This window comes from Hylobates moloch, unplaced genomic scaffold (assembly GCF_009828535.3).
Source record: "Hylobates moloch isolate HMO894 unplaced genomic scaffold, HMol_V3 SCAFFOLD_10, whole genome shotgun sequence".
NCBI lineage: Eukaryota > Metazoa > Chordata > Mammalia > Primates > Hylobatidae > Hylobates > Hylobates moloch.
In genome coordinates, this window is record NW_026652285.1 from 78673993 (window position 1) to 78700757 (window position 26765).

The window sequence follows — 26765 nt, forward strand, 5'->3', positions numbered from 1 at the left end:
ACTCCCCACAGTGATGGCAAAACCATCTAGTGCTCGGGGCTTTTGCAGCTCCTGGCTGCCATGCTGGCGGCATCCTCTTGGCTGCCACTCGCTGGCCTGGCTCTCAGCTTCCTCTGTGTCAAGGCAGGAGCAGCAGGCACTGAGCCACTCTAAATGTTTGCTGGAGATGGAGCAACCTGGCCTGGTCACAGCTGCAGCTGTGCTTCCTGCCAGAACCTCTCAGCGGCTGAGTCAGTGGGTTCATTGGTGGGATGGGAAGAAGCAGTCCATGAAAGGGCCTCCCAAGGTGAGCCTGGCTCTGCCAGCCAAACAAGGGATATTTGTGCTCCTTACCTGGGAAACAGATGTAGAGGTCAAAGGGTAGGCTTAAAGCCATAGTCATCATTCCCTATCTGGAGCCACCAAACCTGCCTCTCTCACTGGGGTAAAAGTGTTGACTTCTTTCTCAACAGGGAGTGGCAAATCAAAGGCATTGCAGCCTCTTTCATCACTGCCGATTGCTGATGCCAACCATGTGCCAAGTGCTTAATACGTCACCTTAAATCTTCTCATCCACCCTCAGAGGTAAGTGTTATTTTCCCTGTTTTACAGATGAAGAAAATCGGGCTGAGGAAGTTACTTGAATAAACTCTCAAGGATAGTTTGTGATAGAGCCTGGATTCAAGCTCAAATTCCTCAGATTCCAAAGACAGTGCTCTTCCTGCTGTACTGCCCCTGTTCAGATCCTCCCATCTGGACTGGTTCAGACCTTTCCATGTGGATGGCTGCTGCCTGTTTACCTCTGCCGCCCCTCTTCCCCTGCTTCCACATATCCTACACACCACAGTCAAATTAATCTCTGTCTAAAGATCCAGATACAGATGCAGACAGATGCAGATATAGACATAGGCATAGAAATTGACATAAACATTGACTTAGACATGGACATGGACGTGAACATAGACATGGACATTGACTTAGAAACATGGACAAATATTTTGATGAAAGATTCAAAAGGTCAGGAATCATGTCTGATTCATTTTGTGTCCCTAGAATCTATCACAGTACCTGTTTCAGAGCAAGGAAGGTCTCCAAAAATCCTGGTGGAATTAAACCGAATGGACTATCGTTTCCCAAATAAAGTATTGGTGACTCCTACCAAATAATAGTATTAGGTACAGAGCCCTCACGTCAGCATCTGGAACTCTCCCCATCTGACCCCACCTGACCTTTCTCATGTTAACTACACATAGCCTACACTCTAAGCATACATGACTCCTTCGTGTTCCCTAAGCCCCACCTTGAACTTTCTTACCTCCATGTCATTGTTCATAAGTTCTTCCATTTAAAGGGCCCTCTTTAGCCCCATCTATCCCTTCTAAAATGTCATGGCCCATTTAAAATACTACTTCCTCCTTGAAGTGTCTCTCTTTATCTCTTTATGAATGTAACGTTTCTGTCTTCTGAATCCCTTAGAGCTGTATATCTTTCTATGGCCTAACCTTTCTCTGACATAGATTTTAATCATTGAGATAATAATTCCTCTTGTCTGGAATGTCCTTCATCCAGACTCTTTTTTACGTTCATGATTCAGTCTAATATCACCTCCTCTGTGAAGCCTTTCCAGCTCTCCCAGGCCAGTTAGTCACTCCCATCTAAATGCTTCTGGAGCATCTGAACATCCTCCATTGAAGTACTGGTCATCATGGTTATGGCACAATTGCTGTTATCTCTCAACTGCCAAGTGCCTGAGAGATATAGGTGGTACCTTCTTGGACTTTGTCTTTATGGTTTCCACCACAGTTTCAGCAGTAATTGGTAAATGAATAAGTGAAAGACAAGAAAGACGCTGTCCCATTTTTTTGTGCTTCCAACCTTCTTTCTCTACCATCCTACCTGTTTGCCTTCTGTTATCAGTATGCTATTTGTAGGATCACAGGTGGAGCCATGGGAAACAAAAAAATAAGAAAAACTAAGCAGCACTCAGAAATACAGGAAAACACAATAGATCCTCTGATCTGAGGGCACAAAAGCCAGGTTATCACTTACAATTAGAATCAATGGTTTTCATCAAATGAGTTGGTGGCAATGACTGTTAATTTATTTGTAGTTTCAGTATTTCCCTCAAACAACAAGAACAAAAAAATAAAAAATAAAAATAAAAAAAAAGTAGGGCCTGGCCTGGTGGCTCATGCCTGTTATCCCAGCATTTTAGCAGGCAGAGGCAGGCAGATCACTTGAGGTCAGGAATTTGAGACCAGCCTGGCCAACATGGTGAAACCCTGTCTCTACTAAAAATGCCAATTAGCTGCGCGTGGTGGCATGCACCTGTAATCCCACCTGCTCAGGAGGCTGAGACAAGAGAATCACCTGAACCTGGGAGGCAGAGGTTGCAGTGAGCCAAAATCGAGCCACTGCACTCCAGTCTGGTTGACAGAGAGAGACTCTGTCTCGGGGAAAAAAAAAAACCTAGAATATTATACTGGTTTATAATATATTGTGAATCCATTGTTCAAGATCACAGGTATGTCCCTTAAAGGAACAGCTGACTTGCGACATATGGGCAAGGAAATGTGTATTTTTATTAGAAGGTTATCCCTAGGCAGAAGCTGATAAGAAACACTTAAATGAATAGAGAGCACCAATTGGTAGAGGAACACAAAAGCCTTACTTGCAGGTGATGTATCTGTCATCTTACCTCCCACCACTTGGGGCAGCATAAAATGAGTTTTCCTGATTCATTTTAAAGACAAAGCAGTTCAAAACAGTCAAGTCACAAATTCAACATCGCAAAACAGACAAATAGATTTGTGGTTACTGCCTCTGGTTTTCTAGAAAACCAGAGGCAGTAGAAGAACCATAAGTAGTAGACAAACTGGCCTTATCACCAGGGTCCTAATATGTCTTTTTTCCTCCCTTCTGTGCCTTTACCCTGGACCATCTCTTCTTCCTAGGAATCCCTGCTTCATATAATTTAATGAGCATATTAGCAAACATTAGCTAAATCCTCCCAAAGATCTTTATGAAGCTGGTATCCTCATCCCTGTTTTACAGATGAGGCTAGTTGTTAAGACTTCACAGTCTATAGCTGGTGAACCTAGGTCTGAAACCCTGGACTTTCCTGTTTCAACATCTGTCTCCACCATTTTCCTTTGTAAAACGCACACCCAAGGCACAACTCAAGGGCATCCCAAAAGTGTCCTGATCACTCCTGGAAGGAGACCTTTTGTTCCCGAAATGTCCGTGGACTCTGATAGCAGTACTTTTAGTCACAAGCATTAATAATAGGCGAATGCTCCTTGTCCCAGATGCCCATGAGACATCAGCTTCTTGAGGGCAAGGATTTTGTATCTTTCTAGCCTTTATCTATGAATTCAATATTTTCCATGAGAAATGCACGTCAGGTATTCAAGAAAGTCAGAGAAACCTAGGGTTACTTTCAGCAATTAAAGCCTCTGGCCATAATTTGATGAATTAAAACTGCATGAAAGCAGAAGAAAACATTGAAAGTGCTTTGCTTATATAAATGCATTAATTATTGCCCTATATTCTAGCTTTCATATGAAGTTACAATTGATATTAAACTCATGGAGGAAATGTAAAGACCCCAAAATGGCTAAACTATGTAAACTTGTGGCCCATATTGAGCTGGAAACACAAGTCAAAAGGTCTTCCTACTCACATAACTTTACTTACCTCAGTCTGTGACACATAATCATGCTTAATAAACATTAATTTGATAGACAGATGGGTTGATAAATGGACACAGTGATGCATGAAACATATAAGTGAGTATGTAAACAAAACAATATTGCTTCTTTTTAGTAATGATTTTTGAGGAATATTAATAATAATGCTTTAAACCAAACTAATCCAAACAATGCCATCCCTGGTAAGTTGTCTACAAACAAAGCAAAGCTCCCATGATCTCTGTAATTCTGTTTTGACAGTATGGCTTCTGTGTCTGAAATATCTACAATCCCTTTGTTTACAATAGCACCTTAACTGGGTGATTTAAATGAGTAGAGATTGCTTTTACATTTTTCTACAATTATTTAAATGCACATTTCAATTTTCCTGAATTGTGCAAAAGTAATTTGGAAGATTAATTTCTGAAAAATACCTGCTGGAATTTGCATACACCAAGGATAATTATTATTGATATTTGCATAGTTCTCCCTGCCCACGTGCATGCACTATTACCAACTGCTATATAACCCATGAAATTATTGAAGAAGTTGCTGTCAGTACAATATGGATTCATCAATAAATGTTCAGCCTCATAGAAGAAAAACAAACTTCACTGTTCAGCTGTAGAAATGTGTCATTTCATTTTATTTATTTATTTGGGGGCAGAATCTGCAAAGATAAATCCAAAGCAAAATAATGTGGCAGTCTTGTGCAATAAAGATTAATGTTATTGCAAAGAACCTCTGAGATTCCTAAGAGGTTGAAAACCCCATTGAAAAAGCTAGAAAAGCAATAGGAATTGGGGAATCTTCGTGGGGAAAAGAAAGGAAATAGGCCGGGCTCGGTGGCTCATGCCTGTAATCCCAGCACTCTGGGAGGCAGAGGTGGGCAGATCATGAGGTCAGGAGTTCGAAACCAGCCTAATCAACATGATGACACCCCGTCTCTAAATACCAAAATTAGCTGGCCACGGTGGCACGTGCCTGTAATCCCAGCTTCTTAGGGGGCTGAGGCAGGAGAATCACTTGAACCCAGAAGGCGGAGGTTGCAGTGAGCTGAGATCGTGCCACTGCACTCCAGCCTGGGCAACAGAACAAGACTCCATCTCAAAAAAACAAAACAAAACAAAACAAAACAAAAAAAAACAAAGTAAATATACCCTTGCTACAGAGGGTTGGGGTATTAGAGTGTAGTCACAGAGCTATGCCACACATGGCAGAAAGAAAATTCACAGAGATTTGGACTGTGGGAATCACAAATTCTTGATGAATGTATGGACAGGTTAATTAAATGCTTATAAGGTGTTACACAGGAATGTGACATTTCTTTCCTTTAATCTGTTTGGGTGGCAAAACCAAATGGAAAGAAATATGGACAGAAATTATGCAGGAGAATAATAATAGAAAATACTTTTATAACACCTATTGTGTGGTAGGCATTCTTTTTTTTTTTTTTTTTTTTTTGAGACAGAGTCTCACTCTGTTGCCCAGGCTGGAGTGCTGTGGCACGATCTCAGCTCACTGCAACCTCTGCCTCCCAGGTTCAAGCAATTCCCTGCCTCAGCCTCCCAAGTAGCTGGGACTACAGGTGCCTGTGGTAGGCATTCTATTAATAGCTATATCTATGTATATATTTAATTCTTATAATAAATAGTTATAGGAATAATATTTAATTCTCATAATAAATATTCATTCATTCATTTAGTTCACCAACTTCGGAAACATTTTGTGTATTTGGCATGTTATAAGGGACTGTGAGAAGCTACAGAGATACACAGATCAAGTCCTTACCCTCAAGCATCTCACAGCAAATGACACAAAACAGATGTCAAATGTACTTTTATAAATATGTATATTATATATATGGGGGAAATAACAGTTGACTCTGCTAGGAACTGGAAAGAAGTTCTTAGAGGAAACAAGAGTGGCATTTAAAAAAATAAATAGGCAATTTCCAAATCAATAAGAACAGAAAATCATATTGGTATGTTGGGCATCATGCACAAAAACATGGTGCTATGAAATGGCATGCCTTGTTTATTACATCATAAATATCTCATTGCAGCTGGCAGTGGGAGAAGAGGAAAAGACATAAATGACCAAGGCCTTGAGTGCCTTATGGGCAATACTGAGCCACTGAAAGATTTTAGCCCTTTTCCTATTTAGAAAAAAAATGATGCAGCTCACTGCCAGCACTCATTTAATTTTATGTAAATACACTCTTTGAGGGTCAAGCAAATCTGACTGATTTTCAATGTGAAAATAAAACATAAAAACCATTTTTGGAGTTATTTCAGACAGAACTAATATAAAAATTGTCTGAATCATCAGAATCATCTATTTCAGATAAATCAGATTCATCAAATGAATCTTTGGCCAACAACTGTTCAAGGACGATGTTAACATCACAGGTAGAAATGCTATTTTTTTCTAGGATTTGACATTTTCAGTGATCAATAATTACTATATTTCATAAATGGAAATACCGCTACTAAAAACAGAATGCTATAAATACAGCGATGTGTTTTGTTCCTAAAGTCAATATACTAGAGTGAGGCAAAAATGATAATAAAAGCCAGATATTTCATGGCAAAGGTTATCACACAGTAAACATTGCAGCTGCAAGTGACTCTGGCAAGTATTCTCAAGGCAAATGGGAAAAGTTAAACAATAAAAATGACATGGATAGGTTCCCTCTTCAAAGGATCTCTCCAGGAACTCTACAGAGAATGGGCTTATAGCGTTAATTCTAGAAGAAGATAAGTTGTTGCAATTTAAAATATGACCAAGGAATAAAATATATTATATATATGTATATTATATAGGTACAATATATGTATAATATAATGGTGTATAATAAATATATTTATCAAAAATATATTACGTATTGTGCATATATAATATATATAGGTGAGAATGTAAGTTGTTGGAATTTAAAATATGACCAGGGAATAAAATATCATATTATATATATGTATAATGTACAATATATATTTATGTACAATAGATAACATACAAATATATGCATATAATATATAGTATGTATACTATATATTAGATATTTATGCAATATATAATATATACAATATATACTATAGTATGTATATAATAGATACATATATAATATAGATATATAACATGTATATAATGTACATTATACAAATATATATTATATGTATATTATATATGTGCCTATCATTGGCTGGTATATCAAGAAAAGTTTCCATTTCTCGGGGGGGCAGGGCCGAGATGGCCGACTAGAAGCAGCTGCGATCAGAGGCTCCCATCAAAAAGAACAATAATCAGCATGTGAATCCTGTACCGGCAACCCAGGTATCCATGCTCTCTCATCAGAACAGTCTAGGTGGCTGGCATGATCCACAGAGAGGAGGGAAGAGAGCTGTGGTGCGGGGGCCCACCTGAGAGCCACACGGGGCAGGGGAGCCCCTACTCCCTAGCCAAGGGAGGTGGTAAGTGAGTGTGCTACCCAGCTGGGGAAACGGTGCTTTTTCCATGGAACTGTGCAACACATGGATAGGAAAATCCCACTCGCGAACCCATGCCATCAGGGCCTAGGTTCCCAACCCTGGAGCCACGCAGATTCTCAACAGACTCTGCCTGCTGTCTAAGCCATTTGAGCTCCTTGGGGGAGGGGCAGCAGCCAGCATTGGGACACATAACTGCCTAACACATTAAGCGGGGAAGGGTGGCATCCATCTCTATAGCTCCAGGCTGCACTATTCCCTTGTTGGAGCCAGGGAGGCTGGGTGGCTTGGTCCCAAGAGCTGTCCCCCACAGACCAACACACCTGCTGTGACAGACTGTGGCCAGAGAACCTCTTCAGGCCTGACCCTGACCAATCCTTCCTTACTAGGCAGGGCCTCCCTGAAGGAACTCCAACAACTCCAGCCAGAGGCTCAGGGACAGAACTCTGGTCTCCCTGGGCCTGATCCCCTAGGGGCAGGGGTGGCCACAGTCTCTGCTGACTAGCAGACTTAGCCTTTTCTCCTGGTAGTTCTGAGGAAGCCAGGCAGCCCAGACTAGTGGGTTTCCCCTGAGTGAAGCACACCCCCTCCACAGAGAGACAGTCAAAGTGCTTTGTTAAACAGGTCCTGTTCCCCCTGCCACCAAACTGGGTGAAACCCTCCAACAGGGTCGTAAGACGCCCTAGATAGGATTGATCCTACTGGCATAAGGTTGGTGCCCCTCGAGGACAAAGATCCCAAAAGAAGGAGCAGGTACTCATCTTTGCTGTTCTCCAGCCTCCTTGAGTGACATTTCCAGGCCTGGGAGCAACAGATGAATAGGGCCTGAAGTGAACTCCCAGCAAACACAGCAGCCCTACAGAAAAGGGACCTAACAATTGAAAGAAAAACAAACAGAAAGCAACAATAACAGCATCAACAACAACAAAAAAGCCCCCAAAAAACCCCATCGAAGGGTCAGCAGCCTCAAAGATCGAAACTAGACAAACTCATGAAGATGAGAAAGAATCAAGAAAAAGCAACACTGAAAACCCAAAAGGCCAGAGTGCCTCTTCTCCTCCAAATGATTGCAACACCTCTCCAGCAAGGGCACAGAACTGGACGGAGGGTGAGATGGATGAATTGACAGAAGAAGGCTTCAGAAGATAGATAATAGAAAACTCCACTGGGAGCTAAAGAAGCATGTTCTAACCCAATGCAAATAAGCTAAAACCTTGATAAAAGGTTAGAGGAGCTGCTAACTAGAATAACCAGTTTAGAGAAGAACATAAATGACTTGATGGAGCTGAAAAACACAGCAAGTGAACTTCAGGAAGCATACACAAGTATCAATAACTGAATTCAACCAAGCCGAAGAAAGGATATCGGAGTTTGAAGACCACCTTGCTAAAATAAGGCATGCAGACAAGATTAGAGAAAAAAGAATGAAAAGGAACAAACAAAGCCTTCAAGAAATACGGGACTATGTAAAAAGACCAAACCTAGGGTTGATTGGAGTACCTGATGGAGACGGGAGAATGGAAACAAGCTGGAAAACACACTTCAGGATATTATACAGGATAACTTCCCCAACATAGCAAGACAGGCCAACATGCAAATTCAGGAAATACAGAGAACACCACTAAGATACTCCACGAGAAGATCAACCCCAAGACACAAAATCTTCAGATTCTCCAAGGTCAAAATGAAGGAAAAAATGTTAAAGGCAGCCAGAGAGAAAGGCCAGGTCACCTACAAAGGGAAGCCCATCAGACTAACAGCAGATCTCTCAGCAGAAACCCTACAAGCCAGAAGAGATTGGAAACCAATATTCAACATTCTTAAAGAAAAAATTTTCAGCCCAGAATTTCATATGCAGCCAAACTAAATTTCATAAGTGGAGGAGAAATAAAATCCTTTCCAGACAAGCAACTACTGAGGGATTTTGTCACAAGCAACTACTGAGAGATTTTGTGAGAGCCTGCCTTACAAGAGATCCTGAAGGAAGCACTAAATATGGAAAGAAAAAAAAAGTACCAGGCACTGCAAAACCACACCAAAATATAAAGAACAATGACACTCTGAAGAAACTGCATCAACTAGTGTGCAAAATAACCAGCTAGCATCATGATGGCAGCATCAAATTCACACATAATACTACTGACCTTAAATGTACTGATGAAATGCCCCAATTAAAAAACACAGACTGTCAAATTGGTTAGAGTCAAGACCAATTGGTGTGCTGTATTCAGGAGACCCATCTCACATGCAGAGACACACATAGGCTCAAAAGAAAGGGATGGAGGAAATTTACCAAGAGAGAAAATTTACCAAGCAAATGGAAAGTAAAAAAAAAAAAAAATGGGTTGCCTACCTAGTCTCTGACAAAACGGACTTCAAACCAACAAATATCAAAAAAAGACGAAGAAGAGCATTACCTAATGATAAAGGGAACAATTCAACAAGAAGAGCTAACTATCCTAAATATATATGCACCCAATACAGTAGCACCCAGATTCATAAAACAAGTTCTTAGAGATCTGCAAAGACACTTAGACTCCCACACAATAATAGTGGGAGACTTTATTTTTATTGTTTTTGAGACAGAGTCTTGCTTTTGTCACCCGGGCTGGAGTGCAATGGTGCCATCTCAGCTCACTACAACCTCCACCTCCCGGGTTCAAGCAATTCTCCTGCCTTAGCCTCCTGAGTAGCTGGGATTACAGGCACTCGCCACAACATCTGGCTAATTTTTTTGTATTTTTAGTAGAGACAGGGTTTCACCATGTTGGCCAGGCTGGTCTCAAACTCCTGACCTCAGATGATCTGCCCTCCTTGGCCTCCCAAAGTGCTGGGATTTCAGGCGTGAGCCACTGTGCCCAGCAATAGTGGGAGACTTTAACTCCACACTGTCAGTATTAGATCAAGGAGACAGAAAATTAACAAGGATATTCAGGACTTGAACTCAGCTCTGGATCAAGTGGACCTAATAGACATCCACAGAACTCTCCACCCCAAATCAACAGAATATACATTCTTCTCAATGCCACATGGCACTTATTCTAAAATTGACCACATCATTGGAAGTAAAACACCCCTAAGCAAATGCAAAAGAATGGAAATCATAGCAAACAGTCCTCAGACCACAGTGCAATCAAATTAGAACTCAGGATTAAGAAACTCACTCAAAACCACACAATTACATGGAAGTTGAACAACCTGCTCCTGAATGACTCCTGGGCATATAATAAAATTAAGGCAGAAATCAATAAGTTCTTTGAAACCAATGAGAACAAAGCAACAACATACCACAATCTCTGGGACATAACTAAAGCAGTGTTAAGAGAGAAATTTATAGCACTAAATGCCTACATCAGAGAGCTAGAAAGATCTCAAATCATATCCGAACATCACAATTAAAAGAACTAGAGAGGCAAGAGCAAACTAATTAAAAAGCTAGCAGAAGATAAGAAATAACTAAGATCAGAGCAGAATTGAAGGAGATAGAGACAAGAAAAAGCACCCCTCCCAAAAAAAATCAATGAATCTAGGAGCTGGTTTTTTGGAAAACAAAAACAAAATAGACTGCAAAATAGACTAAGAAAGAGGAAAAGATAGATTCAAATAGACACAATAAAAAATGATAAAGGGATATCACCACTAAACTCACAGAAATACAAACTACCGTCAGAGAGTACTATAAACACCTCTACACAAATAAAGTAGAAAATCTAGAAGAAATGGATAAATTCCTGGATATATACACCCTCCCAAGACTAAACCAGGAAAAATTCAAATCCCTGAATAGACCAATAACAAGTACTGAAATTGAGGCAGTAATTAATAGCCTACCAACCAAAAAAAGTCAGTCTAGACAGATTCATAGCTGAATTCTACCAGAGGTACAAAGAGGAGCTGGTACCATTTCTTCTAAAACTACTGCAAACATTTGAAAAGGAGGGACTCCTCCCTAACTCATTTTATGAAGCCAGCATCATCCTGATACCAAAACCTGGCAGAGACACAACAACAACAAAAAAACTTCAGGCCAATCTGCCTGATGAACACTGATGCCAAAATTCTCAATAAAATACTGGCAAACCAAATCCAGCAGCACATCAAAAAACTTACCCACCATGATCAAGTCGGCTTCATCCCTGGAATGCAAGGCTGGTTCAACATTTGCAAATCAATAAACTTAATCCATCACATAAACAGAACCAAAGACAAAAAATACATGATTATGTCAATAGATGCAGAAAAGGCCTTTGATAAAATTCAACATCCCTTCATGCTAAAAACTGTCAATAAACTAGGTATCAGTGGAACATATCTCGAATAGTAAGAACTATTTATGACAAACCCACAGCAAATATAATACTGAATGGGCAAAAGCTGGAAGCATTCCCTTGAAAACCAGCACAAGACAAAGATGCCCTCTCTCATCACTCCTATTCGACATAGTATTGGAAGTTCTGGCCAGGGCAATCAGGCAAGAGAAAGAAAGAAAGCGTATTCAGATAGGAGGAGCAGAAGTCAAATTGTCTCTGTTTGCAGATGACATGATTCTATATTTAGAAAACCCCATCATCTCAGCCCAAAAACTCCTTAAGCTGATAAGCAACTTCAGCAAACTCTCAGGATACAAAATCAATGTGGAAAAAATCACAAGCATTCCTTTACACCAACAATAGGCAAGCAGAGAGCCAAATCATGAATGAATTCCCATTCACAATTGCTACAAAGAGAATAAAATACCTAGGAATACAGCTAACAAGGGACGTGAAGGACCTCTTCAAGGAGAACTATAAACCACTGCTCAAGGAAATAATAGAGGACAAAAACAAATGGAAAAACATTCCATCCTTATGGACAGGAAGAATCAATATTGTGAAAATGCCCATACTGCCCAAAGGAATTTATAGATTCAATGCTATTCCCATCAAACTACCATAGACATTCTTCACAGAATTAGAAAAAAATATTACTTTAAATTCCATATAGAATCAAAGAAGGCCCCTTGTAGCCAAGAAAATCCTAAGCAAAAAACAACAAAGCTGGAGGCATCATGCTACCTGACTTCAAATTATACTCCTACAGAATCCAAAACAGCATGGTGCTGGTACCAAAACAGACACATAGACCAATGGAATGGAACAGAGACCTCAGAAATAACACCACACATCTACACCCATCTGATCTTCGACAAACCTGACAAAAACAAGCAATGGGGAAAGGATCTCCTATTCAATAAATGGTGCTGGGAAAACTGGCTAGCCATATGCAGAAAACTGAAACTGGACCCTTACTTACTTACACCTTATACAAAAATTAACTCAAGACAGATTAAAGGCTTAAATGTAAAACCCAGGCAATACTATTCAGGACATAGGCATGGGCAAAGACTTTATAATGAAAGCACCAAGAGCAACTGCAACAAGAGCCAAGATTGATAAGTGGGATCTAATTAAACTAAAGGGCTTCTGCACAGCAAGAGAAACAATGAACAAGCAACCTACAGAATGGGAGAACATCTTTGCAATCTACCCATCTAACAAAGGTCTAATATCCAGAATTTAAAATGAACTTAAATTTAAAAGAAAAAAACAACCCCATCAAAAAGTGGGCAAAGGGTATGAAAAGACACTTTTCAAAAGAAGACATTTACGTGGCCCACAAACATATGAAAAAAACTCAACATCGGTGATCATTAGAGAAATGCAAATCAAAACTACAATGAGATACCATCTCATGCCGGTCAGAATGGCAATTATTAAAAAGTCAAGAAACAATAGATGCTGGTGAGACTGTGGAGGAATAGGAATGTTTTTACACTTTTGGTGGGAATGTAAATTAGGTCAGCCATCGTGGAAGACAGTATGGTGATTCCTCAAGGATCTAGAACCAGAATTACCATTTGACCCAGCAATCCCATTACTGGGTATGTACCCAAAAAATATAAATCATTCTACTATAGACACATGCACACATATGTTTATTGCAGCACTATTTATAATAGCAAAGTCATGAAACCAACCCAAATGCCTATCAATGATAGACTGGATGAAGAAAATGTGGTACATATACACCATGGAATACTATGCAGCCATAAAAAGGAATGAGATCATGTCCTTTGCAGGGACATGGATGAAGCAGGAAGCCATTATCCTTACCAAATTAACATAGGAACAGAAAACCAAATACCGCATGTTCTCACTCATAAGTGGGAGTTGACAATGAGAACACATAACACATGGACATAGGGAGGGGAACAACACACACCCAGGGCCTGTTGGGGGATGGGGAACAAGGGGAGGGAACTTAGAGGACAGGTCAATAGGTGCAGCAAACCACCATGGCACACATATACCTATGTAACAAACCTGCATGTTCTGCATGTGTATCCTGGAACTTAAAGTAAAATTAGAAAAGATTCATCATTAATGATAATGGATATAAATCCATATTTCAAAAAGTTTCTTTGATCAATACAGTGTTTCTGCAGGCTCCATAACTTTTCCAGAAAGAGTCCACCATCTCTTCCCTCCACCATCCTATGGTCTTTCTCCTCTCAGTAAAAGACGTGATCAATTGCCCAGTCCTCCAAACTAGACACCTGAGAGTCTTCACCAATGCCCCATTATCCTTTATTCCCTAAATCTATCCATTCATCATTTTAATTTACTTCCTTGTCATCCACCCTTTTTAGTTATCTTTACCTTTTAAATACCACACATATCAGTCACAGTTTCTTTATCCTACTATGGCTGCCCTAATTTCAGTTGGCATTTCTTCCTCAGACTAAAACAGCCCTGGTTAAAATGCCAGCCCCACTGTTACTGCAATGTGACTTTGTACAAGTTGTTTAACCTGCTTAACTTCAGTTTACCCATCTGTAAAATGGGATAACAATAGATTTTTCATAGTTGTTGTGGTCATCCAATGAGCAACGCAGGTAATGTTTCTGTACAGTGCTAGCACATAGCAGTTAATTGATGTACCCTATTCTTATATTTAGCCTTCCTGTTGCCAGACTCGGGTCTCACCTCCCATCTCACTGCAGTATCAATCCATTCACCATAGGTTATGTAAAAGTGATTTCTCTAAAACGCAAATTTGACCAAATTATTCTCATGCTTTAAACATAGATTTTTCCATACCTTTTCATTAACTACAAGACCAATCCAGACGTTTTGTAGGACAGAAAATGTTTTGAATGGATATCCTGTATTTCTATGTCCAATCCTACTGTTGCCACTCCTTAACGTGCCCTTTATTCCACAGATGTACTGAAACATTTACACCACTCCACATAAACCACATTCCCTCCCTCTTCTTAGCGTTTGTATTTGCTATTTCCATACACAGAATACCTTTCCCTGTCCACTGTCACCATTCTTCCAACTCTCATATTGCAGCTTAGCCTCCTATGGTCAAGTCACATGTGATGATTCTGATATGAATTATTGCCTAGTGTCCTGTATCTAAGGATGGAGTTCATCATTCTCATCATTTGTCCTCCCAAGGCCCTCTCCCTATTCCTTGGTCATAACACCCTGCATGCTGTACTGTAATCATCTCCTCTACCACAGCCCACAGCACCCTGTACTGTAATTACCTTAGAAGGTATTTGCCCCACTAGATTGTGTGCTCCCTGAAGAAGAGTCTATGCCTTACCCCAGCCTCAAGATCCAGCACAGTAATATCATGCTTAATAACGGCTCAAAGAAGCCTTGGAGTGCGTCCCAGGTAACTAGGTTTTCAGTGACTTGTATACTCATGTGTCTATATAGGTTGTTTCCAGGAAACTGGCCAACATGCTAAGGTCAAACATTTATAGGAAGCCTTTGGCTTTACATTTTAAAGGCTTTTAGAATTAGCAATGCACTAGCAGAAGGAAGATCTCAAGTTTTTATCTATGCACAACTACATGATTAGAAAACCAGTTGCGTAGTTGAAAGATCATAGACACAAAGGGCAACCCTGCACTTGACTCAGTTCTGCTAACTTTTAGCTGTTTTATTTTAAGCAAGTTACCTAACTTTTCTGGGTGTCAGTTTCCCCTTCTATAAATTAGAGATGACAACAAACCACACAGAGTTGTTTTGAAGATTCAAGGAGAAAACGTGTGTTAAACATTTAGTACATAGTATCAGTTTAATACATGATTAGTATTGCAGTTATTCTCATTCTTATCATCCTCAGAATTCAATAAACATACCACTTCGAACCCATTAAGATGACTATTTAAAAAAAAAAAAAAAAAGAACATAACAAGTGTTGGTGAGGATGTGGAGAAATTGGAATGCTCAGGGAATGTAAAATGGTAAAGCCACTGTAGAAAACAGTATAGTGACTCTTTCAAATAAATTCACATAGAATTACTATATGATCCAGCAATTCCGCTTCTAGGTATATACCCAGGAGAATTGAAGCTGGGCATGGTGACTCACGCCTGTAATCCCAGCACTTTGGGAGGCTGAGGTGGGTGGATCATTTGAGGTCAGGAATTCAAGACTAGCCTGGCCAACATGGTGAAACCCTGTTTCTACTAAAAATACAAAAATTAGCCAGTCAGTGGTGGTGGTCATCTGTAATCCCAGCTACTCAGGAGGCTGAGGTGGGAGAATCGCTTGAGCCCGGGAGGCGGAGGTTGTGGTGAGCCAAGATTGCGCCACTGCACTCCAGCCTGGGTGACAGAGTGAGACTCCATCTCAGAAAAAAATTTAAAAAAAAGGAAGCAAGCCCCCAAACAGATATTTGTATAACATCAACACTTGTTATGTTCTTTTTTTTTTTTAAATAACAGCATTATTCACAATAGCCAAAAGGTGGAAACTACCCATGTCAACCAACAAACAAACAAACAAGTAAATAGAGAAATGAAATGTGTACCCATACAATGGAATATTATGCAGCCTTTTAAAGGAAGGAAATTCTGGTATGTGCTGAACATGGATGAACCTTGATGACATTATGCTATGAAATAAACCAGGTGCAAAAGGACAAATAATATCACATGATTCCATTTACATGAGGTATCTGCAGTCTTCAAATTCATAGAGACAGAAAATAGAGTGGTGATTATCTGAGGGGAGAGGAGAATGGGGAGTTACTGTTTAATGAGTACAGAGTTTCAGTTTGGGAAGATGAAAAGGTCCTGTGGATGAACAGTGGTAATGGTTGCATAGCAGCAATGTGAATGTACTTAATTCTACTGGACTGTACACTTAAAAATGATCAAATGTTAAGTTTTATGTTACGTATATTCTACCACAATAAAAACACTCAATGAACAAAGTTTAATCAGATCTGCCAGAATAATTAAACAGCTATAGTAAAGCCAACTGCATAGTTAAACTCATAGGAGGGTTTTTGGAAGGTTAAAGTGAAGACTCCATGTTCCTTCAACTCTAATCTGATTCCTTTATCTCAGAATGATGTTGAGATCCTGCGAATCTTTATTTTCCATAGAAGCGAGCATGCATGCACATGCGCACGCGCGCGCGCACACACACACACACACACACACACACACACACACACACACACACACACACACAGAGTCTCTGGGGCCCATAGAGACACAACCTGGAAACAGGGCTTGCCAGGATTAGAGAGCCAGGCCAGCCCATGTATCATTCACCCAGAAGACAGCCCTCCATGGAGAAAAAGAACCTCATAGTCTCCTAACAAAGAGGATAATAAATTCCGATTAGCCAAGGAAGCTCTGAGTCTAAATACCAGCAAAGCTCAGCCCCTGCAAGTGGGGATGAATTATCTGAAAGGTCATCCTAGAGACACTGAACAAAGGGCCTCGAGCAGCTGGGTTTCTTAATTTGAGGAAACACTGAAGCCTTTAAAGAAGCCAGAGGCAGAACTGGAGAGATGGGAAAGTGGAGCGGCCTTCTGAGCACAGGGAGGATTTAATAGGAAGGGAAACACAAGCCCCGCAGGAAGCTCTGGGACCTGGCAGCCATGGCTCTCTCTGCCAGGCTGATGGCCTCTGGAAAGAGCCGCCATCTCCTGTGCTGGGCCAGGGTGGCCTTTTTTGGCACTGTAATAAAATAGGATGGCTCTGATCTCAGTGATTAAAGCTTTAAAACCGCAAGCCTCTGGGAGGGAGTAGACTCAGAGTAACAACCCATACACCCATGTTCACTCTTCTCCAGGCTGTGGGCTGCTGACAGAGCCCAGTCTGTCTCCAGAAAATTCCAGGGGCCTCTCAGGAGTCTAAGGCCAAGCCTTGACCAGTGGCCTCTTGCCTGGGTCCTGTTGTCACAACCCCAGCGGTTGAAAGATGGAAAGCTCCGTGGGAGGGCCAGGTGGCAGGCAGGAAGCAGCCTGCTGGCCTGGAGCCATCCCCAGCTTCCAATAACCCCTCTGTCTAGAAAACCAAGGGAAGGAGAATGAAAGGGTCATCTTACTTGGGTAAAAACCTGAGCAATTGGCCTCATCCTGGACAGAGGGCACTCCAAGGGTAGACCTGAGTCAAATTCCTGAGTCTCTCAGGGAGCAAGGGGCTAGCTAGCACTGGTATGTTTCGAGCCAAAGACCATGCTAACAAGAGAAAGAAAAGAATATATATGGTGAACCAAGTGCTTAGTGAGGTTTTCCTATTGACTTTAATCCTCACAACAACTTTGTGTGGCAGGTAATGTTGTTCCCATTTTAGACAAAAGGGAATGGGGTACAGTCAAAATTTGAACCTGTATGTAGATGGCTCTAAAGTCGTCTCCTCTATACCACCTACACCTAAATTAAGCCTTTCACAAATACTAGTTTCCTATGCCTTGAAAATAGTCTCTAATTCATGTATTTGAGACCCAGAAAAGTTTAGTAGCTTGCCAAATATACTGTCAGTGAGTTACAGAACTGAGACTGGAATTCATTTCCGACAGATTCCAAAGCTGATGTTCATTCTTCCATGCCTCATATATCTTTAGTTAAAATAAAATAATCCTGTGGCTTTTTGCCAATCAGCAAACATTTTGCTCCTTCACTCTTGAAGCCTTAGCCCTTTAAAGAGTAGCTCAGTAATTATGCTGCCCCAATGCCCCAGAAGTCACAATTTACTACAGAATGAGGTGATATGAAACAAAACAGACACATCTCCAGGCCAAAGAAAGGCTATCTGGACTGCACAGACCCGATGACTTTTATTGAGATCTGAAGCCCATTTATGTACAAAAAGCAGTGAAGGGAAGTGGCAGTATATATGTGCATTTGGCACATGTTTAGTTCCTGCTCTGGCAAACGATTCTAGTTTTTTGGTTTTGGTGAGAAAAGACCCAGTGGGCTTGAGCAATAAAAATGACCAATCATTTTGTGGAGAGAAACTAGATGTCATTAGCCAAAGTAATAAAAGCAACTGTCTCTTCCAAGATTCATGTATTCCAGCAAATGCAGGTATCTCTCTTTTCTTCAGACTTAAATCCTGCAAGTATGTTAATTTGCATAGGAAATATATACTTTTATAATCAGGTACCTCTCTTAGTTTCTTGGGGGAAATGTTCCCAATGGCAGGAATATGCAAATTGAATAAAATGGAAATTATCTAGGATATTGCATATCACCTTATAATTTCAGTCAAAATGGCAAAGCCCACTTTAAGGATTACTCATGCCTAAAGGAAAGGGAATAGTTAAACCACAAAGGCTTGTTAAAGAACAATCCTAGGGCCACTCAGCTCCTATGAGCACCATCCTTGCAACAGAGACTTTCATATTAAAGGATGCACAAAGGATGGGAAGTCTTTAGCAATAGGAGAAAGTCTTCCATGCAATACTTGTGGTTCCAGCAATATGCACAGTAGATATTCTGAAAAAACTCCTTCCACATATAAATGCTAGATAAAGTATAACAAACATCCTTTCAGACTCATGGCTGAGCTCACAAGAAAGGGAAATCCCCAGAGGTCAGAGGTCAGAAATGAAGAAGAAACTCAAAAGCAAGGTTGTAAGCATGTGTGCTTATGCTGTTGCTTCCCTGAGGTGACAGAGGGCAGGCACAGTCATTCATGGTAATCTAGGATTTTGGATTTTAATGCCCATGTTGTGAAAGGAAATGAAGTCTTATGCTTATGAAATGTGGGAAGAGTCAGAACTTACACACTGGCATAAAACCAGGACCCATGAAAAATAACACATATGATAAAAGGATACACTAGAAATGAGCTGCCTATACCCAAAGACAGAGAAGAGGAAAGTTTATCTCTCTCAGCTAGGTTGTCGTTAGGATAATATATTCTTGAAATCTGTAAACACCAATTTGAATAACATGTATGCCTGGGGCTATAATTTATATTACATAATCCTGGAACCTCCAAGCTAGAATATTATACAAAATAGGTCATAGGCTTTTAATATCCCTAGAGAATCTGGAATACCACTCTTATGGACGAATACTTTCAGTCAAAAATGAACATGATTCCTATGGATAAAGACCCACTCACGATAAACTCTCAATCCTAAACTAAAAACACATCAACAATTGATCTATTGTGAGTTGCTATCAGCAGAAAAAAAAATTATAGTTAAGCCCTAAAGAACTCCAATAATTAACCAATTTCATAGAGACTATACAAGTATATTTAAATAGTTTAAAGGCATAAAAAAGAGCTACAAAAATGAGACACTGAGAAAAGAATAGATACTTTAAAAATAATTAATTAGAACTTATAGAAATGAAAAATACAGTTATTGAAATAAAAAATTCAATAGACAGTCTACAACGAAGCAAAGATCTTTTGTTTACAAAAGACCAACTGACTGATAAATTTGAGGTTATAAATTGAAGCCACCTGACACAGTGGAAAAAGCATGGGCCTTGTGGCCAGACAGACTAGACAGAATTTTGTAGAATGTGCACCACATCAAATTATAAACTAGTATCTAGTACTTATGAAGTGCTTATTATGTACAAAGCAGTACCATAAACACTTTATATATTATTTAATATAATTCTTACAATAATTCTGTGATATAGGAATAAGTATCCTCATTTTACAGGTAAAGAAGCTTGCCCCACATTCCACTGACAATTGAAATTGCTAGGATTCAAACCCAGGTCTGTCTCACCCTCTTAACCACTGAGATTTATTGCCTGTCCCATTAGACTGAAATCCAATTTGAATCAGCTGTGTAGGTTTACATTGCCTGAGAGTAGGAAAAAAGTATTTTATTTTCATCCTGAAGACCTAATAGAGCCTTTCAAGAATGTATTTTACAGCTCTTTTCTTGCTGATAGTAGCAGAATTTGATCTACAGCTCAAAGTATAGGCCCAGTTGAATGTGGAAGACTTGAAGGGTTAGACAGGCATCTGATGTCAGAAGAGGCAATGGGCCAGTTCTTTAAGTCTGGAAAGCTCAGGCTAATATTAGTGATCAGAGCCTGTCATGGAAGAATCTGAGAAGTCAGTAAAATGGTGAAGGATTTGGGTGACATTGAAAGTCAAGGCTAGCAAAATGTTCAGAATTTAGTGGTTCAAATGGTTAGAGAGATTAGTATTATCAAAGTGCAATTCTGAATGTGATCTGGATCAGAAATTAGTCATCATTTTTCTGTTCTTTTATTCTGTCATATTTCCTCCTGAGGCTGCTTGCTTGGGTCCTTAGAGGAAGCCCAGAAAGTAAAGATGACCTTGCCTCTGACTAAGGCAGAAAATCATTAGGCTCTGCTTGATGTGTCCTATCTCGGGTTATATCTCCAGAAGTGGATAATGCTCTATTAACATCTTGTGCAGGTAACCGTATTACTACAGTTGTTATACAAATACTAGAGCTCATTAGAAGCATTTCCTAAGAATACATATTTCATATTTCACAGCTAGTTTCTCAAAAAACAGTGTAAACAATTACTAAGCATTTTAAAAAATTAATGCAAAACCCCAGGAACCTTGCATGGAATGATTTATGTTACATTTGTAACATAAATATAATGCAAATGAACAAAAAGGCTTAAAAAATGTATATTGGGACTTTTTTTGACTTTTGGATAGGCTCTTGAATGGTCGGTGAGGATTGAAATATTTATAATGATAACAAGAATTTATTTTTAAAGCCTTTATCTCAACGAATTCTCACAGTCCTCTTGAGTCTACACCATTAGACTTAGGTTACAGATGGGAAAACTTAGGCAAGGGCAGTTAATGAAAATTGCCTAAGATAAAATAATTCATTAAGTGACAAACCATACTCTAAATTCAAGGTTTCCCAATTCTAAATCTCATGCACTTTTCTTTTTTTTTTTTTTGAGACAGAGTCTTTCTCTGTCCCCCAGGCTGGAGTGCAGTGGTGTGATCTCAGCTCACTGCAAGCTCCGCCTCCCAGGTTCACGCCATTCTCCTGCCTCAGCCTCCCGAGTAGCTGGGACTACAGGCGCCCGCCAACACACCCGGCTAATTTTTTTTTGTATTTTTAGTAGAGACGGGGTTTCACCGTGTTAGCCAGGATGGTCTCGATCTCCTGACCTCGTGATCCGCCCACCTCGGCCTCCCAAAGTGCTGGGATTACAGGCTTGAGCCACCGCGCCCGGCCTCATGCACTTTTCAATATGTCTGGTTAGCTACTTGGTAGCTGACTGAAAGCACATGCAAAAATTATGGGTTAAAGGAATCTAACAAGGTGAAATTTTTCAAGGATAAACTTAAGGTACTGCCTGAATTTATGCCAAAAGTACCCTCAAATAAGTGAGGAAGAATGTCCCAGCAGCTCATTGAAAAAAGACTCAGGAAGTCTGGGTAGCAGGAAGAACAGCATAAATCATCATATGTGATAGGACCACAAAAACTGGTATGTTAGTGACTTTATGCTACATCAAGAAGACAGATAACTCCTGGAACATCTTGCTCCATTTTGGGGTTTATGCTTTAAGAGGAAGCTATATAAAGTGAAAGATGATCCCCAAAGAGAAAACAAGATGGTAATGTACCAGAATGTCACCATATAGAGAAATGATGAGAAAACTCAGCATGTTTAGCTTGGAGAATCAATGAGATGAATTCAAGATATTCCCACCCCCAGGCAAATATAGAAACCCTAGGACTTTTAAGAAGAGGATAATTTACCTGGGATATTATAGTTGTTACAGTACCGGACTGTGGAATGATACTTGTCTGGGTTCGAATCCTACTTTCACTACTTACCAGTTATACTTACCACCTTGGGCAAGTTATCTAATCCTTTGGGTAAGTTATCTAACCTGTCTCTCAGGGTTCTCATAAATAAAATTAGACTAATAAGAGTACCTTCCTCCTAGGATTATTCTGAGGATTAAATGAGTTCATACAATTCATAAATTTAACACAAGCTATTGCTATAGCAGAGCAGAAATCTCATTAAGTATTATTTGTTGATGCCATTATCCTTTCTCCAATTAAGTGGGCCATTCACTGCCCAAGAGAAGAATCTGTCTCATAGGCATAATGGCAGCTAGGAGATGGGTCTCCATTTCCTCAGCATTTGAGACTCCCACACTCACCTCAGATGAGTCTTTCATTTCCATGAAGTGCTCTCAATGCCTGAAACATTTGTACCAAAATCTAAACCATCCCAAAGAACAGAAATGCCTTTTAAAACACAATCTCCTAGATTTACCGTCTTCTGCATACTGGCTGTGTGATCTAGAGCAAGTTAATTTGTCTCTCAGAGCCTCCGTTGCCTCATCTGCAAAATGCCTTGTTGTAGGAAAGATGACTGAGAAAATGTGTGTGGCTGTTCCCAGTGTCATGCCTACTAGGCAAAATGATCACGAAATGCTTTTTTTCTTTCCATAACTTAAGAAGCTGTGACAATGTGATAGTTTTGAAATACATCCATGTAGTCAAACAGGCCATATTAGTCTATTTTCATACTGCTATGAAGAAAAACTCAAGACCGGGTAATTTATAAGTAAAAGAGTTTTAATGGACTCACAGTCCCACATGGCTGGTGAGGCCTCACAATTATGGCAGAAGGTGAAGGAGGAGAAAAGGCACATCTTACGTGGCCGCAGGCAAGAGAGTGTGTGCAGGGGAACTGCCCTTTATAAACCATCAGTTCTCATGAGATGTATTCACTATCACAAGAACAGCATGGGAAAAACCGCCCCCATGATTCACTTACCTCCCACTGGGTCTCTCCCATGACACGTGGGGATTATGGGCACTACCATTCAAGATAAGGTTCAGGTGGAGACACAGCCAAACTATGTCACAGGCACTGAGCCCCATTATGCTATGAACACAGGGATGAATAATGTATGACCCCAACACTAACTCTGCTCATGGTCTGGAGGAAGAGGAAGTAAATAAGCAAGTGCCTAAGAACATGGCAGTAGCTAGTGATCTCAGGCAGGTTGGAATCATGGATGGGAGTAAAGGACAGCAACCACACTGCAGGAACTTGAGGAGCAAGCAAAAGTTTTGGAGTTAGGAGATAACAAATATAGCACACTCTTAAGAAACTAAAATGGAGAAAGAAGGAAGGAGAAGGAGAGAGAGATCCAGAGTTATCAGAGGCGTGTGTGTGTGTGTGTGTGTGTGTGTGTGTGTGTGTGTGTGTGTATTTGTCTGGGGCCATTATTTATAACCTGAAAAAAAGAACTAGTAAACAGGGAATAATTAAATATCAACATGACAAGGGCAGCCATTGTGCAAGTCCAGTTGTCAGAGTTGACTGATAGGTGTATAGATAGCTCACCTCACCTTTATGTCGGGGTGGAAAGCCACAGTGGACATTAGGACAAAGGGACAGTTCCAGAAGTTCCTATTCTAGGGATACAGCCAGACCCTCAGCACCTCCATAGGGGATGAATGTTATCCAGAGCCCTGAAGTTACCCATGAAGACAGCAGGAACCTCCTGAACTCTTCTCTGGGGTAGAGGGCCTGATTGAAACACTGACAAACCACAGTCAAATTTGTTTCTTGCTTTGTTTTTTTGGTGGTAGTGTTTTTCCTTGGGAACTGGCACATTTTGCATTGAGGGTTACACAAAGCAAAACAGCTCCAGTGTCAAATGGAAATCCAGCAGGCTCTTCCCAAGATGTACGCTTCCTTTGTACAGGCTGCCGACTTGGGAGAGGGGGCCCAGGACATAATGCCTGTGCCTCTTGGGAAGCACATCCAGACAATGGTCTGTGTGTGAAAAGGGGAACAGATTAACCAGGACCGGGGTATCTCCCAACTGCTTTTCTTAAAGAAAGACTCTATTGCCAGGAAGCAAAGCACACACAAAAACAATACCTAAGCTAACAGAGTACTGGCTTTAATATACTCAGAAATAACAGAACACGGGCAGGCTACAACTTTCCAAATCCCCTTGAAAATCCTTTGCCAGAGCAGAGATGGTTTGTCAAATCTATACTCTTTGTTTAATACGTTTGTTCTTTTGTTTGATCAAGGGGGGAAGCCGTCTAACTCATTATATTGGGGGAGCTGCATTCATTCCTTTGTGCTTCTTTTTCTTCTTCTAATCTTTATTAAAATCAAAAGAAGAGCCACTCTAATCCTTCAAATGATAATTTATTTCTCAACCTACAAAGTCAGAGTCTTCGCTATTATTTTAAAAACAAATCAATGCAACAATTTTAATTAAAAATGAAACAGAGTGAACCTAAAAAATAAATAGGCATTTGTTAGATCAACGAGCAAACTTGTTTACAATTAATGGGCAACAGGGCTCCTGGTGATAAAGAAAGGGTTTTAAAGCACCAGAATGTTTCACTGCAGTTGGTAAATTCTCTGGACTTTCATTTGAGTCTTTAGAGAGAAAAATACATCTGGAAGTCTCCTAATGAAATGTCCTGACCCTGGGAAATTTTATGCTTCAAAATGTGCTCTACCCACCCCCCCAGCTGCCCACCACTCCCATCTCTGCCAGCCGCTTCCTTGGCTAGAAGACTCAGTGGGTTCTATTTTAGCTGGGGTTATTCATCTCAGATAGCAGAGTAGGTTTGGCATTCTCACAAGGAAAAAAAACAGGCTCTGTATTAAGGAGACATGCTTTGGCCTGCTCGTTGGTGGGTGGGTCTGGTGGAGTGGACTGATGATCTTTAGGAAGATTCAGGTTTCTCAAGCAGGAGAGAAAACCACACATAATAGGAAGTGGACTTTCTCCCAAAATACCATTGAGGAAAAAAAAGTGATTTCCTGAAAGGAAAGCTAATGGAAAATGAACTTAAATATGTAAATTTATTCAGTGTGTATTTTTTATTGAGAAGCTACTGAGTTCCAGCAATGGCATTTAGGATTGAATTTCAAGACATGATCTTTCAGTTGGTTTATTGTGGTCCAGCAGTCTCCCAGCTCTGTCTCTGTGGCAAGCCTGAAAAGAGGAGTCACAGAATCTAAGTTCATGGTTCAGTGGAGGAGACAAAGCACGTGATGAAATCTGTGGCAGACGTGGATGCTAAGTGCTGTGGGAGGGGACATGGAGGGAGAGAGAACCTCCTTTGGAGTCACCTGTACCTCTGGACCAGGTCAGGGAAAGTTGTAGGGAAGAGGTACATTTCAGATGGGCTCTGAAGAATAAGTAAGACTTAAGCAAGTGGATAAGGATGAAGAAGAGCATTCGTGGCAGACCAGTACGAGCAGGCTCAAGTACTTTAAGAATGTAAGAATGTAGAGGAGTGGAGGGATGAGGGTCAGATGGTTATAATGGGTTTTTTTTTTCCTCTCATAAACTCCTATTCCTCCTTCCAATGTTAGCTTAAGCTTTATCTCTGAGAGGACCTCCCTAAGCTCCCTGTCTTGGTTCTGGGGACTCCCTGCACAGTACTGTGTGTCACTTATTGATTCCCCCACTAAACTGTGCCCCTTAAACTGCTCAGTCTCTCTTCCCTTCATTCCCAGTACCACAGTGCCTTGAGAAGTGGACTGAGCAGGAGGCCAGGGTCAGATGCTCAGATTTTCAGGGTGGAATGAGGTATAACACTTCTGGTAATGCTGCAGCAAAAAAATGCAACTGAAGTGTGTTTGTGTCTAAACTCCTTATGCGGCCCTGGACACTATGATTGGCTGCCCAGGTACCCCTTCAGGAATGAAGAATTTGTCACTGCATGGAAGGATTTCTGTAGGCAGATAGCCCTCAACTGTTAGCCCCTGCAGGGTCTCAGCTGAAAGCACGACCTGACCCAAGTTCACACGCTCTTCCAGAGCCATCTGCATCCAGTGACTGATTGTCAGGGTGTTTATATGCTCAAGCTTCTCAACCTAATATGAGGCAGCTCTCAGAAGCCATCATCCCATCTTCACAACTTCCTGTGGGACGTTGTGTACTCCTATGCATTAAGACTAAACCACAGCTTGACTTCTCTCTCTGCCCAATCGATCCTGCTTTCTTCTCTTCCCTTCCAAGCTCTTAATTGTAAGAGTCCTCCCTAATAGATTTCCTCCATGCTACTTTCTGTATTAGGATCTGCTTCTGAGATAATCCAACCTATTATAGCATCTTGAGGGCACAGCCTCAGGGAACCCAGGGTTGACCTGTCACAGTCACACTTAGGATACCCGGTAGGTTTGTTTTTTGTAAAAGCAGATCATTTGAGAGGAATTGTAAACAATAAGTCTTGTGAACACGACTATGTTAACAAATCATCAGAAAAAGAATTAGCAAATTAAGAAAAATAGCATCCAGGTCTGGCAATTTTGTAAGT

The 26765-nt window shown here is 40.5% G+C and overlaps 1 pseudogene; it reads left to right on the top strand.

Annotated features, from left to right (window-relative positions):
- The first annotated feature begins 23367 nt into the window (after positions 1-23367).
- The window catches only part of LOC116475447 (E3 ubiquitin-protein ligase COP1-like), a 147658-nt pseudogene continuing 144260 nt past the window's right edge, over positions 23368-26765 (top strand).